The sequence below is a fragment of the Cyprinus carpio genome, unplaced genomic scaffold, assembly GCF_018340385.1.
Source record: "Cyprinus carpio isolate SPL01 unplaced genomic scaffold, ASM1834038v1 S000006725, whole genome shotgun sequence".
NCBI classification, from domain to species: Eukaryota; Metazoa; Chordata; class Actinopteri; order Cypriniformes; family Cyprinidae; genus Cyprinus; species Cyprinus carpio.
In genome coordinates this window covers 316,792-325,533 of record NW_024879329.1, presented here as the reverse complement: position 1 = coordinate 325,533, position 8,742 = coordinate 316,792, and the positions used below count along the sequence as shown (strand labels likewise).

At 36.5% G+C, this 8,742-nt stretch overlaps 1 pseudogene; it reads left to right on the top strand.

The window, feature by feature from the left end:
* Positions 1–694: 694 nt before the first annotated feature.
* On the top strand, positions 695–8,568 carry LOC122144561 (annotated as a pseudogene).
* Positions 8,569–8,742: the final 174 nt, after the last annotated feature.

Here is an 8,742-nt window from a genome sequence, read left to right as displayed (position 1 = left end):
CAAAGCCCAGAGCAATTAATCGAAACCATAAAACATGTGCCATTAAAATGGACTCAAAGTTCTGGCAACGTTTCAGCTCCATCTTTATTAATTTCTTTTTAATTCACCAAATGCTTTGCAGCTGTTTTACATTCTTTAAGCCCAGGAGACAAAAACTCCCAGAAAGTGATAGACCTGAAAAAGAAGGAAAGTCTGATGAATGTTTATTTTATTGTATTTTATATTGTTTATTTCTTGGTATGTATTGTTGGCATTGTTTTTTTTTTTTGGTTTAGTACCATTACTGGCATTTTTTTTTTTTCAAGCTACAGCAATCTATGTCTATTTCAAAACAATAAAATGATTTGGAATTATTAAATACTATAAAAAAAAATAGGTATAATTAAATAAAAATAGCTTTAATAGCATTAAATAGCTATAATACATATGGAATACATTAAACGGCTTGTATCTTTAGCCAAAAAAAAAAAAAAAAAAAAGTTTAATCAAGACTTTAATACTATTTTTTCACTTGTGTAAAATCATTAAGCCAAAACAGAACTCGATTAATCAAATAAAAAGAATCTATCATTTCTTATGTAAAACCCTGGACTCCATTCTAAACTTTCACAGAAATATAATGATTCATTACTTTTTAAGTGATCCACACAACTTCACCCACAGATCGACGTAAATACGTACAAGTCACGTGCTGGTGAGAGCAACCATTGAACTCTTTATACGTCATCATCAGGAGCCGGAAGTGAGACGCGCGGTATTTTGAATATTTGAATACAAAGAAAAACAAACAGTCGCGAGCTTTATTTGCTATCTTCAAAACCGTAAACTAACGCCTTCAAGCGACCAAAACATGTCAAAGAAAGCACCGAGAGCTGCCCTAAAGCTCCATATGAAGAAGAACACTAATATACGGATAGGAAAAAATGCAGACTTGATGGTGAGTTAACGAAAATGAACCACAACAGTTTCCACAACAAACGCGCTTGTCATATTCGCATGGAATCATGCTTTCAGATTTAATTGAACTGTCAGGTGACGTGTGTATTGTTATGGAGTTGTGTAGGCAGAATATTATCTGTTTCATCTCAAGGCAACGTCATATTTACTAGGCTAGAGATGGTTGTTCTTTTTTGTCTAGGTCTGTGTCTCAAAATTATTTTTGCTGCCTACCTAGACAGCATTAAGCTGTCTACCTAGACAGCATTTTGGACAGCCTAGGAAGCTCGGAACGTTTTAAACCCCATCCCCCCAAAAAGAGGCAAATTGTGGTATTTCACGTAAAGAAGTGGTGGGTCTTGTTTTTTCCTTTGAGTGTTCAGGTTTTTTTATTTTTTATTTTAAGGAGCAAGATCTGACTATTTTGTAGCACAATGCAGATAGAAAATAATAATTAGCCTATATGAAAATTATAATGCAATATGGCAAGGTTGCATGTTTTCAGGGCTCTCCTCAGTACTTGAAGCCAATATGTAGCACTTTATAAAAGTGTTTTTAGTGCATTAATGCATTATTTTTAACCACAGTTATAATACTTATATCTATTCGTTGTTACACCTTTAGAAAGTACAAAAAAAAAAAATATGTGACAAGCAACCAATTTCATATGTAAACAAGGAATCTGCAAATATTATAATGCATTGTACACTTTGGTTACAGTTATTTTTGAAAAGATATAGTGCTAGTAGTAGAGCCACTTACAGGAACATACCATATTAGTCAGTTGTGGTCTTTTTGATTTGGAACAAAAACTTATATATAGCTTACAGAATGGGTGAGCCAGTTTGTTTAGAGAAAGGAATACAGCTATTGCAAATGAGCTGAATTAGTGGGACATTACTGGCTCCTTTCATGTCTTTTTGCAGACCACATTATGAGGAAGCTCATGATGTTGTTTCCCAAAGAAAAAGTTTTGTTTCCCAAAGTAGTTTTCATATGGAGGTGAATTGAAATGTTTAATGTTACAGTCTGATGCATTTTATTGCTTCTTTCATTATTATTCAAAACTCAAGAAGCACTGCTGTCACTATTCTTTTTAAGAATATACACTAAGCTACATACGTTATTTATTTATAACTTGTTTCTAAAGCTTTTTGTCTGTTTTTGGCTCCCACGGGTAATGATTTGTTTGCTACCAGTGTAAAGTTCTTGCCCACCTTTGCCACTTAGGGAAAGACCTAATTCTAGGATCAGGAAACCACTAATGGGAGGACAAGCCATTAAAACCAAACCACCATGTTGACTTTTTTGAAGTAAATTTTATTTTAAGGAACTTGGCCCTTTAACTTAGCACATGTGTTTACATTTGTTTAACGTTTTTATATATCCAAGCGGCACTGATGAAACCAATTTGTGTCATGCATTATCACGTAAAGTGGCCACTGCAAATGTGTTACATGCAATAGATGTGTGGCAGGGTCGCATGCTGCCTTTTTGATTGCTTGATACTGACCACTTCATAGCTTAAGCTGATTAAAAGAAACTTCAGTTTTCAAAAGTGGAGTCCAGTGGTTTAGGTTGATTGGGGTTTGCCTTTCGGCAAGTTTGCCTAGTGTTTTGCATGGGAATTAGGGATTTTCTTATCCGTTGTTTTTAAGTGGAGGGGCACTGTACATAGTTGATTATGCTCTGTGTGTGTAGGATGTCCGTGTGCTAACAGGGTCCTAATTAAAGGTCCATTGCAGCTGGTCTTTCTTTTATAGAGACTGGAGGTGGGGATGTAAAAGCCGCCTGAAAGGTGCTCTGCTTTACAGGGGTCTAATCCAGCCATTAAATTACACGGAAAATGCAGGAAAAAATGAAAGAAAGGCTCTTTTATTTTACCATCCTATGAATATGTACCGGTTTTGATCTGGTTTCCTGTTGCTTTTAATGACAAAATTCCTAATAAGGCCCTTCACACTTTGCCTTATGCATCACATCATGAATGAGTCTGCTTTTAATTGGTCAAGCTATGATCTTGTTTTGGCTTTCAGATGAAACCATTAGTTCTCTGATTGTAGACCTACAATTACAAGTATTTCCAGCACTGATATTAAAGTTCAGAGAACTTTTTTTTTTTAAATGTGATTGCATTCTGAATTGGATGTGATAAGATAAACACACAATAATTCCAGTGTTTTTTTTTTTTCTTTCTTTTTTCTACACTCAAAAGAAAACATGAAGCATGACCAGTGTAGTCTGATTCACAAACAAGTGACTTTTATGAACCTGTTCTTTGACTATGAATCATCCAATGTATGAACTTTGAATCCTACTGAATCTTTAGAAAATTACACATTTTTAATGTATTCTGAAGCCATTTGATAGCTTTGTGTGCTCATGGGGAACAGACTGAAATTTAAGTCATATACAAAAACAATTCCGTTGGAAACAAAATAATGTGTACTGCAGGTATTTATATCATTTGCGGAGGCAATTTTAGGCCTCAGTTAGCATAAATAGACTGGTAGAGTAGATGTCAATATGGCAAGTGAGAAACAGAGGTGTTTGCACCCAGAGTACGGATTTTGAACTGTAAAACACTAACAGGAATCCATGTTCAATTTCCTCAGAAAAGACTTTTGATCTTACTCTATAAGCACTGAAACAGCTTGTGAAATTATCCCAGTCATACTATTTCGTCTCTCCTGTTTATAAGTGCGTCCCGCCGGGTGGAGCAGTGGCTTAAGACAGCAGTTTGTTCCCCCTGTTGAACTGATAGCCTATGCAACATTTGATGGTTGATTGAACACGGAAATAATCAGCAGCATCCTGCAAGGGAGCTGTGAAAAAGTGTCTGTTTTCTTTTTCCAGATCTCCCCCCAAATCGTAGACCCACTCTTGCCCCCCGACAGCAACGTTTCCTCCCTGGTGTTTCCATCTCTGGGAAAGTGTGGAAAATCAAAGGCCTGTTTTGGCGGCCCTGGCAAACAGCTCCTGGCATTTTCACACCAGGTCTTTAGAAGTTGTGCCTGGCTTGTCTACTGTAATTGGATGATGGGTTCCTGAACTGAAAACTGGTGGTTGCAGGGTTATTTAAGAGTGTTTATTTAAGAGCTGATAAATGCAAATCCTGGTCTGTTGAGTCTGGTTAGGTGAATGCTTTGAATTTGTGCTTTTTAAGATATTTGAAAATCTTACATTGTTAGAATTGATTTATGTTGCTAGAATGTTCACCAGGAGCTGTTGGTCTTCTTTCTTGCATTCATTTGCATACTGAATTGTGTTTGAAATTTCTGTTGTATATTTGTCAATTATCTATTAGGGAAGCACAATCAGAGCCTATTGTAATGGCCAATATTATTATTTTTAATTTTTCAGTATTGGATTAAATTTTGCATGCCCATTCTTTATATTTTTTTTTATCTTACATTGGCAGTTAATGCTCACTTTATAATTTTCAGCAAATGTCAATATGAACATTTTTTTATTCAATAATTTCTAATGATGTGATGCCCAAAATTAAATGATCTCCTGTAAAATTTAAAGTGATTGATTTTTTTGATATTATTTAGACAAAATAGTATATAATATTTAAATGGAGCTTTTTTTTTATTTATTTTTTTTTTATTAATTATCGGTATTGTCCAGAATGAAAATTTTCAGTGCATATCTCATATAACTTACTTTACAGTGCAAAGATGGTGCTTTTTTTTTTATTTTTCTTTTCGCTTAAGTTAGTTGGTTTAAATTCCTTGGGAATTGAACATAAGGAGTTGCTAGTGCTATGCTCTACTGTTTGAGCTACAGGAAGGCCTAAAGGCCAAGAAAACATCATTGCCTGTTGGTTTTGTTGTATCACTCTTGTTAACTCATCTGGTTTTTAATGGTGCAGTGTGAACTAGGTTTTCTCTGCACTCCTCTGCCCTCAGTGAGGATTCCATGTGCTTTCCGTGTCTGAGCGAGGCAGCAGAGACAGCCTTCGCTGTAATCAGTTCAGCCCAGTCGTTATGTTTTGGCAAAGCCTCTGGCACAGGGGAAGCCTGCATGGGCTTCTCTGTTACCTTCTCGAAAACACTCTCAAGACCAGCTGTTGGAGAAGTATTCAGACGCCCCAGAGATGACCCACAATTATGAGAGGTATTAATAGATTTAAATTACATCCAAATGGCGTTGTGTAGATGCACAAGGAGCGCTGCCTTTTTTCAGCTGAAATCATTAGGAAAACTAGCTGGATGTGGTTCAACTGATGTGGTCACTTGTTTCATTTGTGTATGTGTGTTTTTGAGACAGAGAAAGTGCAGGGGAATAAAATACAGAACTTTCTTCATATAACAGCTTGTAGTAGTACACAGCGCAGACTACAGTGAAGGTGAAATTGCAGAAAATAAATTTCACATTTTGTTATTAGGAATATTAAGAATATGTTCAACAACACAAATCTCCTTCCTCAGTCCTTCTTCCTCCTTCTCTGTGTTTATTTCTTTGGTTCATATTGTTGTAGAGTATGTTGCATACAGCATTGTCATGTTAGCACATGTTCCAGCACAAGTGGTGGTGATTTTAAATATGTAAACTTAATTTGAGCTCAAAGATGATGTGAAATCCATCCCAGAGTGCAGACCTCCGTTCAACATCTCGTGACAAAAAATGCACCAAGACAGATGAAGTGCTGAAAATGAAACAATTTCCTTGTATAATCTGACAAGGTTGCAAAAGGATCGATGTCTTTGGGGAGGGCTGGAAGATTTGTCTTTCTCTGACACCCCCTTTTCCTGGATCTGCCTAGCAGTTCCTGTAACATAATCCTCCTTTACGGCGGTACTTATCTGTTGATCCATGGACAGGTATAGGGCAAGCTTGCATGCTACACCTGGCGGATGATATTCACTTGAGTCGCTCAAAACATCGGATAGTCCTCTTGACTCCAAGCGTTTGGCCTTTTGTGCACCAAGTCACTAAGAGCCTCTTGAAATGATTACATGGCTGTCCATCACTTAAGCATTGTGGTTCTTTTTAAGCTCTGGCTTAGTTTTTGGGTTAAAAGAAACTAATATGTTTTTCTACCTTTGCGTGTTTATCTTGAGTAATAAACCAAAGTCATTTGTGCAATAATTTACAGTCTGTAAATTCTGCAAACGCCTTGCCTTGCCTAATAAATCCTATTTAATTAACAATTAATAAGCAGTTAACAATTGTTCTCAGTGTATTCCATTCACATGCCCTAGATTGCTTAAAGAGTATGGTGTCAGTAATAAGTGTGCTGTAATTTACATTGCATAAATGTCAGATAAGTGACAAATGAATGAACTAATTGGTTTTTTCTCTTGTGTCCACAGGCCCAGCTCAACCTCCTGGTTTGTCCTGCATCGGCTAGCGGAGGAGTCTAGGGTGAAAGCCTTTGAGGAGAAATCAGCAACCATCAAAGTTCACCACGTCAGAGCTGTTGCAAAGGTATCCAACACCACCATAATAATAAAGCTAATTAAAGATGCCTCTAAGCTGCATTAGATCAATGTAGCTATGTAGACACTAAAACTTTCAACCAATATCCCACAATGTTGAGTAGCTGAAAATATTGACATTTTATTTTTGCCCTGCAAAAATGGTTATTATAATTTAGATAGTAGATTTATAACATTTTATTTAATAAATAATAATACCACATTATATGAATTGTATTAATTTATATTAATTATCATTACTATATCATTTATTTTTTAAAAGCACTTTGTAAGTACTTATTAGCATTTTTGTTCATTGTTACATATATTGCAAGGCATGAGTGTTAAAAATGGTCCTTAAATGCACGTGCCATATATCTTCATTTTCCCCTAAATGTAGTGAAGATGATCCTATGGACAAAATATGCTGCTTTCCTTTGTTCTTTCTTGAACCTTTGTTCTGTGAGTGCTGGTCTCTCATGTAAACATTTAGTTGTGTTTTTATTTCGTAAAGGTTCGAAAGTGAACTTCTTTTATCTCTGGTCTGTGCACCATTGAACTTTCAGACAAAAATGTACTTCCAACTTCCCTTCTTTATACTTCAGTTGATTTATTTTTAGCCTGAGGTCCAACAATGTGTTGAGGCAGTGATGTTCTCTAACAAGCACAGTGGGTACCTGAGATTGACTGGGTTAGGTTTCCAATGCATATTAAATTTGATCAGGCTGCATTGTTAGCAGATGTCACCCGTGGCCACCCTATTGATCTTCTCAACAGTATGTGTTACAGCAATCAATTTGTTTATTAGCGGAGTGCCAAGAGCTACATTAGGTGAATGGCAGCTTATCTGCAGGTCCAGTCTGTTAGCAATGCAGCCTGTTTTTTTAGAGTGAAACTGGGTGAGTTCATATCAACACACAAATGAAAAGAAATTGGCAGCTGCGTGCTCCCTGTGCTGATTATGATAGATTCTAATATGACTTTAAAACACCATACTGGAGTGCATGGAATTTTGCTTTAAACAAAATCAGAAATAAAATGGTACAAAACACACACTCCCGATCATGCCCAGGTTAAAAAAAGGGAAATTATATATTCCATAAAGAATGGAGGCCTAAATTACATTTTTGGGGGTTTTTTTCCCCCACTAATACAAATTTAAACAGTTCACCCCAAATTCTGAAAAAAAATAAAATAAAATGGCCAAGATATCTGAGTGAGCGAATCCTTAGGATGGCATTTTTCTTTTTAAACAGACTAAATATTCAGGAATGAAAGCATGTGTCTGAAGTTTAATCATAAATGCAATCCATGCTTTGGCAGAGCTGCCGTGTGTGATGGCTGTTAGGTTTAGTTTAGATAGAGTGTTTTACTGTAGATTAGGCCCAGCTGAATCTCCTGTGATTTTTATTTATTTATTCATCTATTGTTTTGAGGCTCAGGTCCTGCATGACCTGCAAAAGGAATTAAGGCAGCAAATGAACACACTTGTACTGCAGCCGGAATCCGGCTACATCATCTTGCAACCACCCTTTTTGATGGATATTTTTTCTCCAGCACTATAGATCTGAATGGGGCACCACATCAAATGAGGGTCACAATAACACTGAAACAGAGATCCGGCCAATTTTGAGTCATCGCGCTGCGTTTATTTTCACGAGGGCAGGCAGCTTATTTGATTAAGATGTAATTGTGTGCAGAGTGCTCCTTGTACAGATGCACTTGAGCAGCAGGGTCATGAAATATGCTCTGCTTGTTCCAAATCAACAGCGAGTCATGATGGCCTGTCACAACTAAACATGTTAGGAATTACATGCTTTACGGAGTTCAGGCGCAGACTGGTTCAGCATGGCCGCCTCTGAAAACAGGTGTGTGGTAATGTAGAGCCCTGCCATGGAAAGTGTAAATTTGAGGGAAAAAACAGAGGTGTAACAGAAAAACTGGGTGTTTTTCTAAATGACTATTTGGGCTAAATTTATCTATTAATAAATTTATATATATGTATGTTTGTATGTATCTGTCTACTGTAAATTGACTTTGCAGGTGTAAGGGTCCTTAAATTACAAAACTGAAATAATACACTCTGGCTATTGTTCGCATTCTAGTAATTACCCCTTTGCATGTCACTGGTGCCACCCTCTACTCTAAATAATTGTGTTTCTTCCCTTTGTTGTTACAGAAACTGTTAAAGAGCACACGTGGATGATGGGGAGTTCCCCCATCACAAACCCTTTATTTGTTCAAACAGCATTGACCCCATGAACTAAAATTTACTTTGAAGTCTCTTCAGTATGTGTGAGCTATAGTATATAGAGCACACAACATATATGGACTTTCAAAGATGAACATTATACTTTTATTCATTCCTTAGAACTTTTAC